This window comes from Zalophus californianus, chromosome 7, assembly GCF_009762305.2.
Source record: "Zalophus californianus isolate mZalCal1 chromosome 7, mZalCal1.pri.v2, whole genome shotgun sequence".
Taxonomy (NCBI): Eukaryota; Metazoa; Chordata; class Mammalia; order Carnivora; family Otariidae; genus Zalophus; species Zalophus californianus.
Window position 1 is genome coordinate 133,343,590 of NC_045601.1, and position 15,839 is coordinate 133,359,428.

Consider the following 15,839-nt stretch of genomic DNA (forward strand, 5'->3'; position numbering starts at 1 on the left):
CTGATTTTCTTCTTTTGTGTTTTCTTAGCATTTAAAAAAAATATGTAGGTGTGTATAAATATCTCATCACTCTGTATCATAATTGTTAGTTAATTCCTTGTCATTCTGGAATGTGCCATCTTTTAACTGTGTATCTGCAGGATGTAAACCATTGGTTTACCTAAAGTAAAGGCTCAATAAATATTATGTGCACGAATGGGCGGCAGAATGATGACAAAGGAATGCTTCCTTCGGTGGCAAATATCAATAACCCAGTTTGACCTCTTTTGCTGGGCATAAAGAAAATGTATTGGCTCATGCAGTGAGGAAGATCAAAGGGTACAACTTCTGGCTTCAGGTACGTGTGAACTCAGGGATTCAAATTCTATCATCAGGACTCTATCTTTCTTTCAGTATATCTTGGTTTCTGGGACATCCAGATTTACTTTGTTCTCATAGAAGATCTCCATACGGCTAAATAAATGAACAAATATGTAAAAAAATTAAAGCCACCGAAGGTTCTAGCCCAGGGTTTCTCAATGTGGAGGTACCGACAATTTGGAATTGGTCATTCTTTGTTGGGTGGGACTGTCCCACGCACTGCAGGGACATCAAATGCCAGGAGTGGTTCCATACACCCTGACTACGAAATACGTCCCCCTCACCCCTCAACTTTCAAATGCCCCTTAGAGAGTAGGGTCTCTCACTGAGATTCCAAAGAAATGGCCTGACTTTCAGTCATCCAGTCTCCATATCAATTCTTGAAAAGGATTCTGATTGGCTCTGCTTAGGTTGTGTTTCTTCCTCTGGACCAATCATAGTGTTTGAGGTCTTTGGGAGTTTGGCATAATCTGATGGGCCAACGTATTAGTTATCTATTGCCGCCCAGCAAATTACTCCAAAGCTTAGCAGCTTAACACCTTTATCATCTCAAATGATTCCTGTGGGACAGGGATCTGGGTGCAGCTGGGTTGGGCAGTTCTGGCTCAGGGTCTGTCGCAAGGTGGCAGGCAAGCTGTTGTCTTCCCAAGGCTCACCTGGGGCTGGAGGATCCACTTCCGAGCTCACCCATGTGGTGGCTTGGGGGCCTCAGTTTCCCTCTGGCTCTGGAGTAGCTCACCGCAGGGCCTCTCCGTAGGCTGCCTGAATGGCCTTTCCACATGGCAGCTAGCTTCCCACAGAGTGACTGATCTAAGAAAGCAAGAGGAGAGGAAAGGAGGGGAGGGAAGTGGAGGGGAAAGTGAGGAAGCACGGGGGAGGCGGGGAGAGGAGGGGAGAGCCCAGAATGGCATTGCAGTCTTTTATAACCTAATCTTGGGAGGGACAGACATCATTTCTGCTGTATTCTGTTGGTCACACCGACCAACTCTGGTACCGTGTTGGGGGGCGGGGGGGGGGGGGCGCTACACGAGGGTGTGAGCACAAGAGGCAAGATCTCTGGAGGCCATCTGGAGACAGCATTACAGGAATGCCAGCTCTGGGAAATCACAGGGGTTGGGGAAACGGCATTTCCCCAAAGTCGCGTAGCGTAAACAAAAAGTAGGTAGATGTCTGCTACAAATAAATATTGAAATTAACTTCATCACCAACTCACTCAAGGCAGCACGGGGGGGGAAGGCCTGGTGAAAACAGTACTACGAATTATTTCTCTCCTTCTGTAGATCATCCCCTGTCCCTTAAGAATGTTTTTTTTCGGGCTGCAAACCGATCTTTCCCGGTCAGCATTTATTTGTGCAAAGGCGTTCACAAGCAATTCAACTGCTGATTTATAAATAGGTTTTGTAGATCTTGGGAGTAGACCAATATTTGAGTGTGTGTCTCTTATATAAATTGCTCTGGCAGCTGCTTACTTTTTCTCCAAAGTTCTCCTTTCTCTGGTGCACTTTAATTCTCTTGATTTATGGCAGAGAGAAAGCATCAGCTATGCGTGGGTATGTTTCCCCCTAGAAGGGATTAGGGGGCAGGACTGGAGCGGCCCCAGGAACAGGATACAGCTGAACCCACTACAACACAAGGGGTGACCATTCAAAAGCAAGCATTTTGATTCCGGGCATTAGGGCAGGTTTTCTGTAGTTGTGCTCCCCCGAGACCACGTGGAATAAGTAAATGCTGTTTTCTCATTAGGGATTAATGACGTACACAGGTTGGGTGATTTTTGAGACTTCAGTCTTTGGTTAAAGCACCACCAGCAACTGAGCCATCCTGACACCCCTCTGCTCTCAGTAATGAGAAACCACTCTCTGCCTTCCCACCGCCCCGCCAGGAAGGAGGCCGCCAGGTATCGTATAACCTACACCTGGACAGTGGTTGGAAGCTTTAGTTTCTCCCTGAACCAAGCTTTTGGAAAGTCATAAACGCAATGTAGAAAATGAGGGACTCAGGAGATGGATTGAAAGGAAGCCTTGCTGAGGTTTGCTTATATCAATGGAGGCACTGACTCTCTCAACTAATGAAAACAAAGATGCCAATGGTGCGGTCCCGTGTTACTTCCGCTTGATTTACACACACCCTGCATGTCAGGTTGGGTACCTGTTCTTGGGGCAGCTCAATAGATCACCAGGAGGAGACCAGGATTCATCAGGTCTCTGGACGGAGTATCTGGAAACAGGCAAACCACACAGCCTGGCCAAAGGGTGCAGATTTATGCACTGGCCTTTTCAACTGGTCTTCGGAAGTGATTCGACATTTGAAAAGGACACTCCTCCATATTTCTTTTGTTTCTGACAATTCCTGCTCCTTTAACTGTCCAGGTAGCTCAACAGAGAAAAGAGTAGAGAAGATGAAGAAAAACAGCATCATTAGGAGATTATTATCTGTTTCCCTGCACCTTCCAGCAGAGACGAGAAGGGAGACTCCCATGTACTAAATTGGTTGTCTTATGCTGGGTCTCACTAGGCGTGATGGTTTCCTTTTACATTTGTAATACCCAGAATATAGCATCTCCCCCCTTATCCACTTAGGATATGCTCCAGGACGCCTTGTGGATTCTTGAAACCGTGGAAAGAGACATCGCAGATAAAGGGTGACTCTTGTATTTAGGCAAAAGGTTATCTATGGCTAGCTGGAGTCATCGAGTGGGGGGGGGTCACTCCCAGGGGTACAGAGAGGAGTGCCGGTTAACCTTGGTGTCATTGCCAGAGGAATGAAGGGAGTATGCTTTGCCCATATCTGTGTCCCTGGTTCTCTCCTTACACTTAGGCTCTGAACCACCTTCCTCACCCTGTCCCTTCCAGTCCTGAAGGGCCAGATGGCAGGGCCAGGACAGAAAGGAACATGAGGCAGATAGTTAAAGAAAGGTTGGGTCTCTAGCTCTGGGCTTAGACAGTCCTGAGTTCTAATTCCAGATGTGTGAGCTTGGACAAGTTACTTAACCTCTCTGGGCTCTGTTTTCTTATGCAAACAATGGAGATAATCATGGTACCTCTTTAACCTTTGGGGCTGTATTAAGGACTAAGTCCCATGATGCAGTGCAGGGTGTAACTCGGGAAGGATCTACGCTTCCTGTTCTAGCACCCCGTGTGGTCCCCCTTACACTGGGGGCTCTGGAGTGCAGGGGGCAGAGCTGGAGGGACCTTACTGCTTACAGAGCCCCCTTACCCCCTTCGCTCTTAGGGGTCAAAATCCAGCCTGTTGCTGTTGTGGTTCAATCAGCTTTCATTGGTTTTCTTGCCGGGAGGAGGAGTTTGGAATGTTCCACTACTTCATCCTAGGGAGTGGGGGGACGGACCTCTAGCACAACCCCTGGAATCACCTGCTACCTGCAGTGTTACTGGAAGGAGCAGAGCTCAGAGAAACTGCCACATGATCTTTCTGAGAAGGTTTGCCTCTGTAAAGCTTTATAAGGCCGGAGGTAGACAATGTATCCTAACTTTTGACCAGGTTTGGGTTTTTTTTTGGTTTGTTTGTTTGTTTGTTTTTAAGGAAGAGAGGTAGTGATTGTGAAATGCAACCTGTAGGGAGTAAACAAAATACTTCGATGGTTAGTAAGACCTTCATTCATTAATTTCCTACTAGGGATCCCCCGCTCCTTTTCTTTAAAATGGAAAAATTATTTTGTTTATTTTTTCCTCACTGAGAGACCTTAATAGACCTTAATATTTGGTCCTCTGCTGTTTTTCTTCTCCCTAAAGCTCTGCTTCAATCCCATCAAAGCACTGCAGCCCCGGCTTTAAAACCTAGCTGGGAATAAAATAGGGCCAGAGCCAAGCACCTGCCATCTCCCTGCCTGGGACTGCACACAGTGAGGCAGGCTGTGCCCTAGACCCCAAAACACTGGCGTTGAGCATTCAGGCACAGAGCCTGACGCCAAGGGGCCCCACACGCGGGCCCGGGGTCCGGCCCTGGCCCACCACCCGGGACCCCCAGCGTCCGAAGTGCTGGGGGTGCACCTGCGGCCCTGGCTGACGAGGGGCGGGGGGCCCCAGAGAACCGCGAGCTTATGTCCTGCGGGATTGGGGCCCGCATGAAACCAAGGCCACCAGAAACGCATTCCCGACAGCTCTTGGGAGTGAGATCCCCTGAAAATCGAATATCGACGAGCAGCTGAGCGGCGTGGTGGGGACTCGCTCTTCCCTGGACGCCGAAGGTCAAGTGAGTCACGTGAAACAGGTGTTTGGGGAGCTCTTCCTTTGCAACCATGTTTGAGACTGAACTGGGGGTGGGGATCGGAGGCTGGGGAAGTGCGGGAACTAGCCCCGCAAAGAAGCCGGCCACCAGCGCCTGTCTGCGGCTGCTTGGGCCTAGGGAGCCCCGGGGCGGCCTGCACGAGCTCCGGGGGGCACGCATCCAGCGGCGCAGGGACCGGAGGCCTAGGGCGGCGGGCGAGGCTACCGTCATCCTGAGTCTGCGGAGGCCGAGGCCACTGGGGCCCAGCGCCCCGGACCCCGCGGAGGTGCGCACTCCAGCCGCAGGCCCCCGGGCCCGCCTTCCCACGAGCGTCCCGAACCACGCTGATGAAGCCACCCCACCCACCCTTTTGGAGGCTTGCGTTTGCGGCCAGGACCGAAGCCTCTATCTGGCTTGGGTCTTCCAGCTTCTGGAACATTTTCCTTCCCTTCTTTCAGACAGTGTCTAAATGACATCACCAAGTGCAACTGGAGCAGTCGGGTCTCTGGCCCAGTCGGGGGTTAGCAAATGAAGGACACCCAAGGTGGCTAGCGCGCCCACCCCTGGCGCTTACCTCACTCAGGCGTCAGTGAGCTCACCCCTGAGGACTGGCACATTAGCGACCTTGAACCAATAACCTGCCCGGCAGAGGCAGCAGTGACAGCCCAGCTCGAACTGTTAGGTCACTCCCCAACCCCTGCGGGTGTAGACGGCCTCTGAAGCTCTACCACGGCATCTGAATCCATCCAGGTAGTTACCGAGCCTGGCCTGGCCTGGCCGCCTGCCATAATCTGGTCCCTGCTGCCTTCCCGGCTTCCTTCCCCACCCCAGCCACCCGCCCACCCCACCTTCGTGTAGCCTGCGTTCTAAGAAAACCCTGTCCACCTTCCTGAACATTCTCTGCATCTTCCCACTTCTGTGATCTAACTGAAGGCCTTCGTTCACTGGAATGCCCTTCCCCCATCTCTATCTGTTGAAATCCCATGATTCTCCAGCCACAATGCAAATGCTATTTCCTCGAGAAAGCCTTCTGTGATTTCCAGAGCCAGAAGTGAATCTGGGCATCATTGCAGCTTTCTGGGCTCTCGTCTCCTCCTCCATCTCAGACCTCGGTTAATTCCATCTGCCCTCATCCGTGGTAGGGGTGTCTTTAGCTTTCTGGACTCATTTTTGTTCCACAAACATCTGCTGTAGGTCTTCGAGTTCCCGCTGCTGTGTTAGAGGCCGGCAGCATGAGGAGGAATAAGAGACTGAAAATGTCTTTGAGGATGTAGAAAAATCCAGTGGACAGACAGGCAGGTACACACCCCATTACAATGAAATGTGCTAAGACACAGAAACATGGTTCTGGGAGTGCACCAGGATGGACAAGGTCTACTCAAGGCTACTCAGGTCCTGGTGTATCCGAGGAATAGTTACTAGCCTCTGAGTGGCCAGAAAAAGAGCCCGTGTTGGAAAAAGAAACTGGAGAGCCAGGTTAGTGATGGCTAATTTTATGTGAGACCTTGGCTAGGCCATGGTACCCAGATATCTGACCAAACACTATTCTACATATTTTTGTGAAGCTATGTTTTAGATGAGATGCACATTTAAATCAGTGGACTTTGAGTAAAGCAAATTACTCTTTAGAATGTGGGTGGGCCTCATCTAATCAGTTGAAGGTCTTAATGGAAATAAGACAGGCTTTCCCCAAGGAAGAGGAAATTCTACCAGCAAACTGCATTTGGCCTTGAGCTGCAACATCACTTCTTTGGGTCTCAACCTGCTGGCCACTCTGCAGATTTAGAACTTGTCAGCCTCTGTATCCACATGAGCCAATAACTCAAAATCTCTCTCTCCCTCTCTCCATGCATGCCCATGCTCTCTCTCCCACTCTCTCTCCAAGCACGCGTGGGCGCGCACGTGCACACACACACACACACACACACACACACACACACACACACACACACTTCTTGATTCTGTTTCTCTGGAGAGCCCTGACACAACATTGATCCCCACTGTGAAGGAAGCTGAGGAACAAGCTGTTTTGCAAACAGTAGGAAGCCATCGGAAGTCATTAAGCAGGGGAGTCGTGGGTCCGAGCTGTATTAATAAAGGGTCCTTTATTTATTTTTTTAGGATTTATTTATTTATTTTGAGAGAGAGAGAGTACAAGTGAGAGGGGCAGAGGGAGCGGGAGGAGAAAATCTCCAGCAGACTCTGAGCTGAGCATAGAGCCCGACTCGTGGCTCGACCTCACGACCCTGAAATCACGACCTAAGCCAAAACCAAGAGTCGGATGCTTGACTGTGCCACCCAGGCGCCCCAATAAAGAGTCCTTTATTAAAGAAGCAGGCTCTAGTCTGGGCCCAACTGCAGCTGTTAGCTTTGGGTAGCCACCAACCTCAGGGTTCCCTGCCCCTCCCTGGCCACAGGGGTGGGCGGGGGGTCCTGTCATGTCAGCCGTTGGTAAGGAGTTCTGTTCCATTACCTGCAATGTCGAGGAGGCTGTTACTTTCTTTCCACTCCCACAGACCCAGTTGGGTATTCATCATCAGGAATGGCTGAGACAGTGTCCTGCCTCATCTCTTTTGCCCTCCCGTCACCCCTTCCCCCCATTCAGCAGAAGGTTCTGTTCTGCCCAGCCTGCCTTGGGGTACTAGCCACTGCCTTCTGGAAGCTAAGTGAAGGAAATGAGCGTGTGGCTCAGAAGGGTATCCCAGCAGAGATGCTGGTCCCGGTTGGTGCTTGTAATCCTAGACAGGACCACTAGGGCTGTGGAATCTTGTTTGCTTACTGACAGACGTTGAGAGTGGCCCTCCACCGGCGGAGGGGGTAGGAGCCAAGCTATGGCTTATGGGCTACAGACTTTAGGGCGGCCCTGCCTAGGCTGAGTGAGGGACTGGCACCGAGGGGGAGTAGGTAGGGCCAAGGAGTAGCCCAGCTCCATGGAGTGCATCCAGTTGCAAGAGCAGGGGGTGCTCAGACTTGAGGTAGCTGGAGCTTGCAGGAGCCCAGAAGTTCAGGGTCACTGGTTCCCCATCGGGGGGCAGTCACTTAATTCCATGCCACGCTGGCTTGTGCGGCCGAGGATGCTGACTTCTTCCTGTTGTTGTAAGTCGGGGCTCTGGTTCGGGAGGGGACGGGTCAGAGCTATGGCTGTGGGTGGCTGGAGAAGGCGAAGGCACAGAAAATGAGGCAGGGCTGACAGCCCTGGTATCATGTAGACTTTCCTAAATTAGCTGTGGGGAGAGGAAATAAGAAGAGCCAGAAAGTCAACAGTCAGACTTTCCCCGACCATCTGTGATGGGAAGCAGAAGGCTGCCAAGAAAACTCTGTGCTAGAGCGAATTGGTAGAACTTGAAAGCAGAAGGAACACGCGCCCCACGAAATCGAGAGGCTTTTCTTTTCTTCTTCTGTTTTCCTTCCTTCCTTCCGTCTTCCTTCTTCCCCCTCCCATCCCCTTCCTTTCCCCCCTTTCTTGCTTTCTTTTTTAAACACATCGCTCTGCGGAGCCTCCAAGTAATGGTACTGCTAAGCCAATCCAGATCTGAAGATTGGGTACGATCAGAAAGCAAGTATGCAAACCGGTGACCCGGGATTCAGCTGAGTCACGTTTCATAGTTTAATGCAAAGCGGGACTAGCTCTGAGTGTAGAAGTTCGATTTTTAAAAGTCCGGCTGCCAATTGGATTCCTAATTTGTAATACCATTTTTCAGGGATATTATTTTTTGGAGACACTAATCACAGTTGGGTCACTGCATGCCTGCCTTGATGTCTTACTTCTTTTTATTACTCTCAATCAGGAATAGTTTCGCCGTGGGGCCGCTTCCACCGCATCCCACACAACCCACCACCTGGCGTGGTGAGCGCTCTATGTGTTGAAGGGGTTAAGGAGTCTTTGGATGAGTGCTTGAAGCTTTCCATCTTATCCAGATCCTTCAAAGGCTGCAGAGAGGGTTTGCATTTCTCAGCGCTGGAGTACTTCCATCTTCCCCCAAGCAGATGCGGGGACCGGGCTCCGCAGAGTTGTATGACCTGAACGAAGTTGACAGCCAGGGGTTGGAGAGCCAGCAGCTAGCTAGGCTTGTGTGAGTCAGAAACCTATTCTCTTTCTGCCACATCATCTTCTTCACAGACGGAGGGGCTAGTGGATCTTACGAGCAAGATAGTAAGGAACCTACCTAAGGGCCCACCAGGGGCTAGGGGTGCGGGTGGGCAGGATGGAGGTGGGGAATATTGACCCTGCTTGGCTTTTAGCGCATTTCTCATGCCTATAGCCTTCTGCTTCTCTGTACCCCGAGCCATGCCCTGGCGGCATTATGTGTGGGCACGCATCACCAGAGCACGGAGCTTACCTTAAGCAAGGGTGGCCCACATGTGCCCTTTCTGTCCCCAGGCCCATGATCCTGTCCCATTGCAGCCTGACAGCCCAGCCTCATACCCCTCCCCACACCAGCTCTGGGAGTCTGCTTTCATCTTGCTCTTCCTTTCCTGCACGCTCAACGGTGGCCTGCCCAAGGATGCACAAGCTGGTCGCTGTGGACTGGAAGGGCTCACAAGAGGGGTCCCCACTCCCTGGTCCGGGGCTTTTCCTTCACCAGCTTGATGCTCAGAGGGGCATCCTCAAAGGGCTTCTCCCACATTGGCAGTACTCCTTCGTGTTTTGGCTCCAGTTGGTCTGATCACTTTTCAACATTCTATCGACTGTACATACGGCGTTAAGTAGAATTATTGCCCAGGGAGCAGGAGAGAGCTTGCTCTCTCACCGTTGATGCATCAAGTCGGTGACTGCTATCTGTTTTGGCCATATAGACTCTTGAGACTTTAAAACTGAACAAAGACCATTGTTTTCTGTGACACGAAGACACAAACCGGTAATGTATTTCTACTCGTGGTGAAATGGGATAAATCCTGGGCTGAGAGTCAGAAAACCTAGATTCAAGTTCCAACTGCTTGACCTTGGATGAGTCATGTAACTTTGTTATCCTCAGTTTCTTCCCATGCAGATTGGAGATGCCTAGTGTAGACTCCTGGCAGGCAGCCGTGAGAATCCAAATGAGATCATTATGTGAGAGAACTCTTCACTTGATGAAAGCTTAGATGGATGTCAGGCATGGAAGGTTAAAAAATATCCCACGTGGCTTCTCCTCAGGATCTGCAGTCTGGCAGCTCGGTCCCTCTCATGCTGGTGGTGAGAACTTGCATGTTGTACACTACACCAGGCCCCCAAATGCAACCCGGAGATTTGTACACTCTCCCAACACCCTGCCTCCATGAAAATCACCAACAAAAGATAAAGGCGGATAGAATTATGTTTCATTTCAAATGGTATAAAGGAAGGAAAAAAATAGTTGTCTACCTTAACACATTATTTTGTGCATGTTATTCCTTCCTACCTTCCATCCATCCATCCATCCATCCATTCATCCAACCATCCATCCATGCCTTTCCTTCCTTCTATCCATCCATGCATCCATCTATCCATGCTCTTCCTTCTTTCCATCCATGCATGCATGCATTCTTCCATCCATCCATCTGTCCATCCATCCATCCATCCATCCATCCATCCATCCACCTTTCACTGACCACCTGTTAGGCCCAGTTAAACATACAAGGATATACAATTAATTAAGAGACAGTTTCTGTCTTTAGTTGCTTGCTGTATGAGAGACAGATGAGTAATCAAAAGAACTAAAATGCTATACGTATGATCAAGTGCTGTAAATTGATCAAGAGCCTTCTCTCTCTGTCTCCCTCCCTCCCTACTTCCTTCCTTCCATTCCTTCATTCTTTGCATATAACAGAGTGCTCCGGGGGAGTCTAGCATTCTTTCTCTCATTTCCTAAGAAACAGCAATATAGGAAAAGGAACTGCTCTTTTTGAAGATACCTGTAGTGTTTCTTTTTCTCCATAGATAGAGGACGGACTTCTTCATTACATGCAGAATAACACTTTAATGGACTTTTTGGTTATGAAACTCATAAATCCCAGATTGTTTTCTGGAATAAAGTGGTTTAAGACAACAAGAATCTCAATCTTTTACATAATTAAAATGTCTTCAGTGAGGACAGAACTGCAAATCTCAGATGATTTCATTCTAGAAACAACTTTCTCCCTCCCCCTTCTATGGAAGCCTCAGAAGAGACCCATCTGGACTCCAAGTTAGAAAGACATGGTCCTTGGGGAGCTAGGTTGGGCTTTTCATCACAGTCATAGAATAGGGCCTAGGGAGAGCAGTGTCCAGCGGAGACTGGAGGAAGGCTTGGCCCACTGGCTCCAAGAGCAACCGAAGCTTCCTCCAAAACCCTGATGATCATTACAATCTATATTTAGAATTAAGGGATGGTCCAGGGTTCAAGCTTGGGCAAGGTGTTTCTGGAAACAACAGAAGCCCTGGAAAAGCTAGAGTCCAGTCCATGCAGGTGACAGGATGTGGGCTGGAGGAGTAGACAAGAACCAGACAGTTGTTTGGGGAGTCCTAGAGACAGGGCCTTGGCCCACTGTTTTCAGGGCATTATTTGAGCATATGACTCATGTGGGCCAGAGGGCTCTGGAGCACTTGGGCATCAGGCACATTTACTTAGCAATTCTTATCCTTTTATATGCATAGCATCCCACCCTAGAGTCACTGTCTCAAATTCTTGGCTAAAGGACACAGAGGATGTCAGCTGCCCCCTGGCCACCAGAAAGGCCACGCCTTTAAGACCAGCCTCCTTTGAGGCCAACATAGCAGCAGGCCTGAAGTCAGCCTCACGGAGGCGGGTGGGCTCGAGCTGGGGCTTGAACAAGGCACATCTGCCTGACTCTCTACTCCCCTATACACCCTGTTCCTTATAGCTTTCACTTCTACTGACATGTGGTTTTATGCTTTTATTTATACTCTGATTTCCCTCTCTCCAACAAGGTTGAACCTCTCTGCAGGCATCCCTCCCCTAAGGGGGTTTCCAGAAATATCTTTGGAAGAGCAGCCTGATGTCGAATGTCCTACAGCCCCTTTTCCACAAAGCCTTTTGGAGGCCCAACTAAACCATGGCTTAGAAACTTGGGCTCATGAAGCCAGAGAATGCTAGATTCACCCCGCTAGGAATAGCCTGCACGTCACCAAGTCTAACCCTCTGAGAATCTACCTGTTCCTCATTTTTCTAAAAGACTCTGAGTCTGCACAGGTGGAAAACCTAAAAGGGGAAGAAGATAATACCCCAGAGTGCAAAAGAGTCTCCCATTGGTAGAAACTGTCCCTTGCTGTGCAAAGTCACGCTAAAGGGGGGGGGGTAACAAACACACTGTAGTTCAGTTCACCAGGTTTGGCCTCAGAAAGGTCTGGGGCTGAGTTCCCAGCCACCACATCCTGGCTCTATGACCTTAGGTCCTACACACATATTTTACTCATTAATTCGCAGAGCAAGCGGAGAAGGGGGTGTGATTATTTTCCTTTAAAAACATAGAAAATGAGATGGTAAGAGGTCGTGGGTGGGAAATGCCAGCACTGTGCGCATCCCTGCTGAGCCTGGGGTGGGGGCTTGCTGTTGTTGCTGCCACGGGCCCTGACCCTCGGGATCTCCAGGCACAGAGGCATGTTTATTTCCTCTGAATCATGACATGATGATATAAAGAAGGCTTGCATTTATAGAGTCCTTCAAAATATACAACGTACTTTTCATTCTTTATTCTCAAGAGGTACCATTCTCAATGGTACCCATTTGAGGAATTGGCCCTGGAGAAAAAGGCCTTAGCTTCCTCACAGGCAACTGATTTTCCTACTTTAAGAAGGAGAAGGGTTTTCCATCTCCTTATAAACACTGATGCTCCCATGGTGTACCACCCAACAGAGGTGTAGGTTTGGTGCGGGGCTCTATGTCTTCTTGATCCTAAGGCCTCCAACTGATCGACACCGAGACATTCCAAAGATGCAGTGGCGTGGTGGGCCCTGTTGTGAACCCAGGACCCTGGGATCATGACCTGAGCCGAATGCAGATGCTTAACCGACTGAGCCACCTTGCCACCCCGGGACTGATTTTTAAAATTGGCAGTATGGCCACAAGCCCCTCCGCCCACCCCAGTGCTTCTCTTTTGGGAGGGAGTAGCTTTTTGTTATACTTCATGTATTCATTGCCATGACCAGGGGACAGCTGAGCATGCCTTCCCTTTCCAGCTGAAGGGCCAGTGTGGACGTGGGCATGCAAAGGTCAGGCCACTTGAGATGTAAGTGAGCTCTGGAGAAACTAAATCCATTATGTATGTAAACAAAATACTGAAGTGTCAACATTTGATTATTTTTCTCTTTTCTAATGGAGGGAATGTTAATTTCACCCCACTCTCAGGGTTTCATGATGTGGCCTCAGCAGAATGGAGGAGAGAGAACCAAATCTCTATAAAGGGCTCCTGAAGCCACAGGGGGAGAAAACATCAGGGAGAGTAAGAGTCTTTAAAAATTGTTCGAATAAAAAAAATAGATTAAAGTTCATTTTGCCTGGTTTATAGCCAATCAGGAGAAGTTGAAGTGGGCCTGGTGGTGTAGGGGAGGGGAGAGATGGCCGGCTGCATCTGGACAGAAACAAAAAGAGATGGAAAGAGGGGACGTGCCGCTGAGAAGAGCATCTCTCTCTGTACACACACACATACACGCGTGTGCACACACACGCGCGCACACACATACACACGTGTGCACACACACGTCCACGTGTACACACGTCCACAGGCATACAATGTACACACACCCCACTTATACCTATAACTCATATTTTATAAGAAGAAGATACTATCTGAAACTTCTCCAAAAAACTTTCTCCCCAAGATCTGGAAACTATAGGTATTTCAGAGAGCCCCTCTTTTTCTCATTTTCCAATACAAATTTCAGGTTAAAAACACCTAGCTACCTATTTGTTTTTTTCTTAAGATTTTATTTGTTTATTTTAAAGAGAGAGAGAGTGTGTGTGCACACCAGCAGGGGGATGGGCAGGGGGAGAGGGAGAGAGAGAATCTCAAGCCGACTCCAGGCTGAGCGCAGAGTGCTCAATCCACAACCCTGAGATCATGGCCTGAGCTGAAACCAAGAGTCGGATGCTTAACCGACTGCACTATGGAGGCGCCCCCTAGCTACCTGTTTTTATCTGACCATACATGAGCTGCGGTACTCCTTTCTTAAGCATAAAGCCATTCCCTCTTTTTGCCATTTTTAAAAACGTTCTGGGCTAAAGTCATAAACCGGAGATTTCATTTTTGCTTACTATTACTGAGAAAGCCCCGTAATGCATCTGGGTTTCTGTTGCTGGTGCCGGCTGCAATGTAGGTGGGGCTGGAGCTAATTCATGGTTTGGAGGTCACCTAGCCGCAGGTGTTCGTTTTTGTTTTTGTTTTGCTTGGGAGAGGAATTAGCCACACTGGATTCCAATCCGTCAACCAGCTGGGTGATCTGGATGCCTAGGTTTTGCTGCCCTGTACCGAATCTCCAACTGATAATCCACTTCTATCCACACCCAAAGATGCTAGGCCGCTGACTGGCCCTCAGCTGGGCAGAGCTGCCCTCATTGTGGGTAATCTTCATCCTCTTGTTGTCTTCCACTTTCCTTTGTGGGCAATGAACTTTTTGTTCCTCGACCCCTTGTGATCATGAGGATGTGCAGGGAGAGGGGGAAGGCAAGGCCATTCACTGTGTTGAACACAGTAAGCTCTGGTAAAAGGTTTGGGGAAGGAAGTTGAATGCTGTCTACATTTAGATGACTTATGGATTCAAACCCTAGTTTTATTAGATTATTTGTGGATTTAAGTTCTAAAGTTAATTCAGTCTAATGTCTGGGAAAAAATATTTTAAAATCAGTTATATCAACGCAGTTTGAATTTATTTTCTTTATAGGAAATCCTGTCACCATTTATAGAGATTTTGGCCTTACACCGTGGGGAAGTTAAGAATGTGTGCCATCTTGGGGCGCCTGGGTGGCTCAGTCGTTAAGCGCCTGCCTGCGGCTCAGGTCATGATCCCAGGGTCCTGGGATCGAGCCCCGCATCGGGCTCCCTGCTCCGCGGGAAGCCTGCTTCTCCCTCTCCCACTCCCCCTGCTTGTGTTCCTTCTCTCGCTGTGTCTCTCTCTGTCAAATAAATAAGTAAAATCTTAAAAAAAAAGAACGTGTGCCGTCCAACGCATCAACAAAACTTAAACTAGAATCTGCCATCAGCTTCAGTTTCAATATAATGAATATATTATGCAATTACATGGAAATAATACACACTTGGTGTATTTCAACCTCTAAAATATCTGAATAAACAAATGTCCTTGTAAATAAGAAGTTGACTTTTTGAGAGGATTTTATTATGAAAATGCATATTACAAACACATTTCCTTTATTACTACTTGATTTTCCTTTTCTTTTTCATTATGTTCAGTTAGCCAACATATAGTACATCATAAGTTTTTGATGTAGTGTTCAACGATTCATTAGTGGCACATAATACCCAGTGCTCATCCCAACATATGCCCCTCCTTAATACCCATTAAAAAACCACCCTAATATTAACAATTATTCTGCTTCATATCCTTTCAGTTGTATGGCAACAAGGATTTAGGGTTAGGACAAGATAAGAAGCCACAAAGATTTGAATTCTGCAGCTGGACCATGAGTATTCTGGAGGTATGTATACTCTGCGAAGAGGGATACTCTGTGCTGTGTGCATCTATAAATCGTGTTTCAAATTCTGCACCAAATGAACTTATCAACAGCCTTTGCTCATGGCGTTCATTGCCTCTGACAGATCCATCCCCCAGCTGGTGTTGATTTCTCCCTGCACTGTGGGGAGATCATTAATCTTGTATGTTCTCTTACCCTGTGGGTTTTTTTTTTTTCTTTACTGAGACTTTAAAACAGATTGTGCCTGTTTCCACTGACCTTTGAGAGATTTGTCATGTGCCCTTCTTTGAACTGGCTGTGTAAGAACCAATTCCTTGAATAGAGCTGCAGTCAGGGGCAGTCATTCTGTGACCAGGTTGGCCCCCTTGATTTCTGTCATCCCTCCCTGTGTCACAATCAGGGGGAGGGCAACGCCACCAGAAGCATTTATTATTAAGCATCCAGAGAGAGGCTCTGGAACCATCCTGATGAGCGATTCTTCTCCAGGCCTGGGGAAGTCACTTCATTCGGCCTCCTGAGCTGCGTGGATAAGGCCCCGGAGGGGCCCAAATTGACCACCAATACCAAGCGAGAAGGGGACTCCTGAAGGCCCAGCTGCCTCTGTAGACCTCTGTTGTTGAACCTGGTAATGGGCAGTGTTCTCTCCGC

General features: G+C 48.7%; 1 long non-coding RNA gene across 1 annotated transcript; it reads right to left on the reverse strand.

Moving 5' to 3' along the window:
* Nucleotides 1-297: 297 nt before the first annotated feature.
* On the reverse strand, nucleotides 298-5,402 carry LOC113927823. The gene is made up of 4 exons (XR_003521750.1): nucleotides 5,159-5,402; nucleotides 2,509-2,733; nucleotides 1,017-1,170; nucleotides 298-453 (listed from the first exon to the last, which is right to left on the reverse strand). It is a non-coding gene; the product is annotated as an uncharacterized LOC113927823 (long non-coding RNA).
* Nucleotides 5,403-15,839: the final 10,437 nt, after the last annotated feature.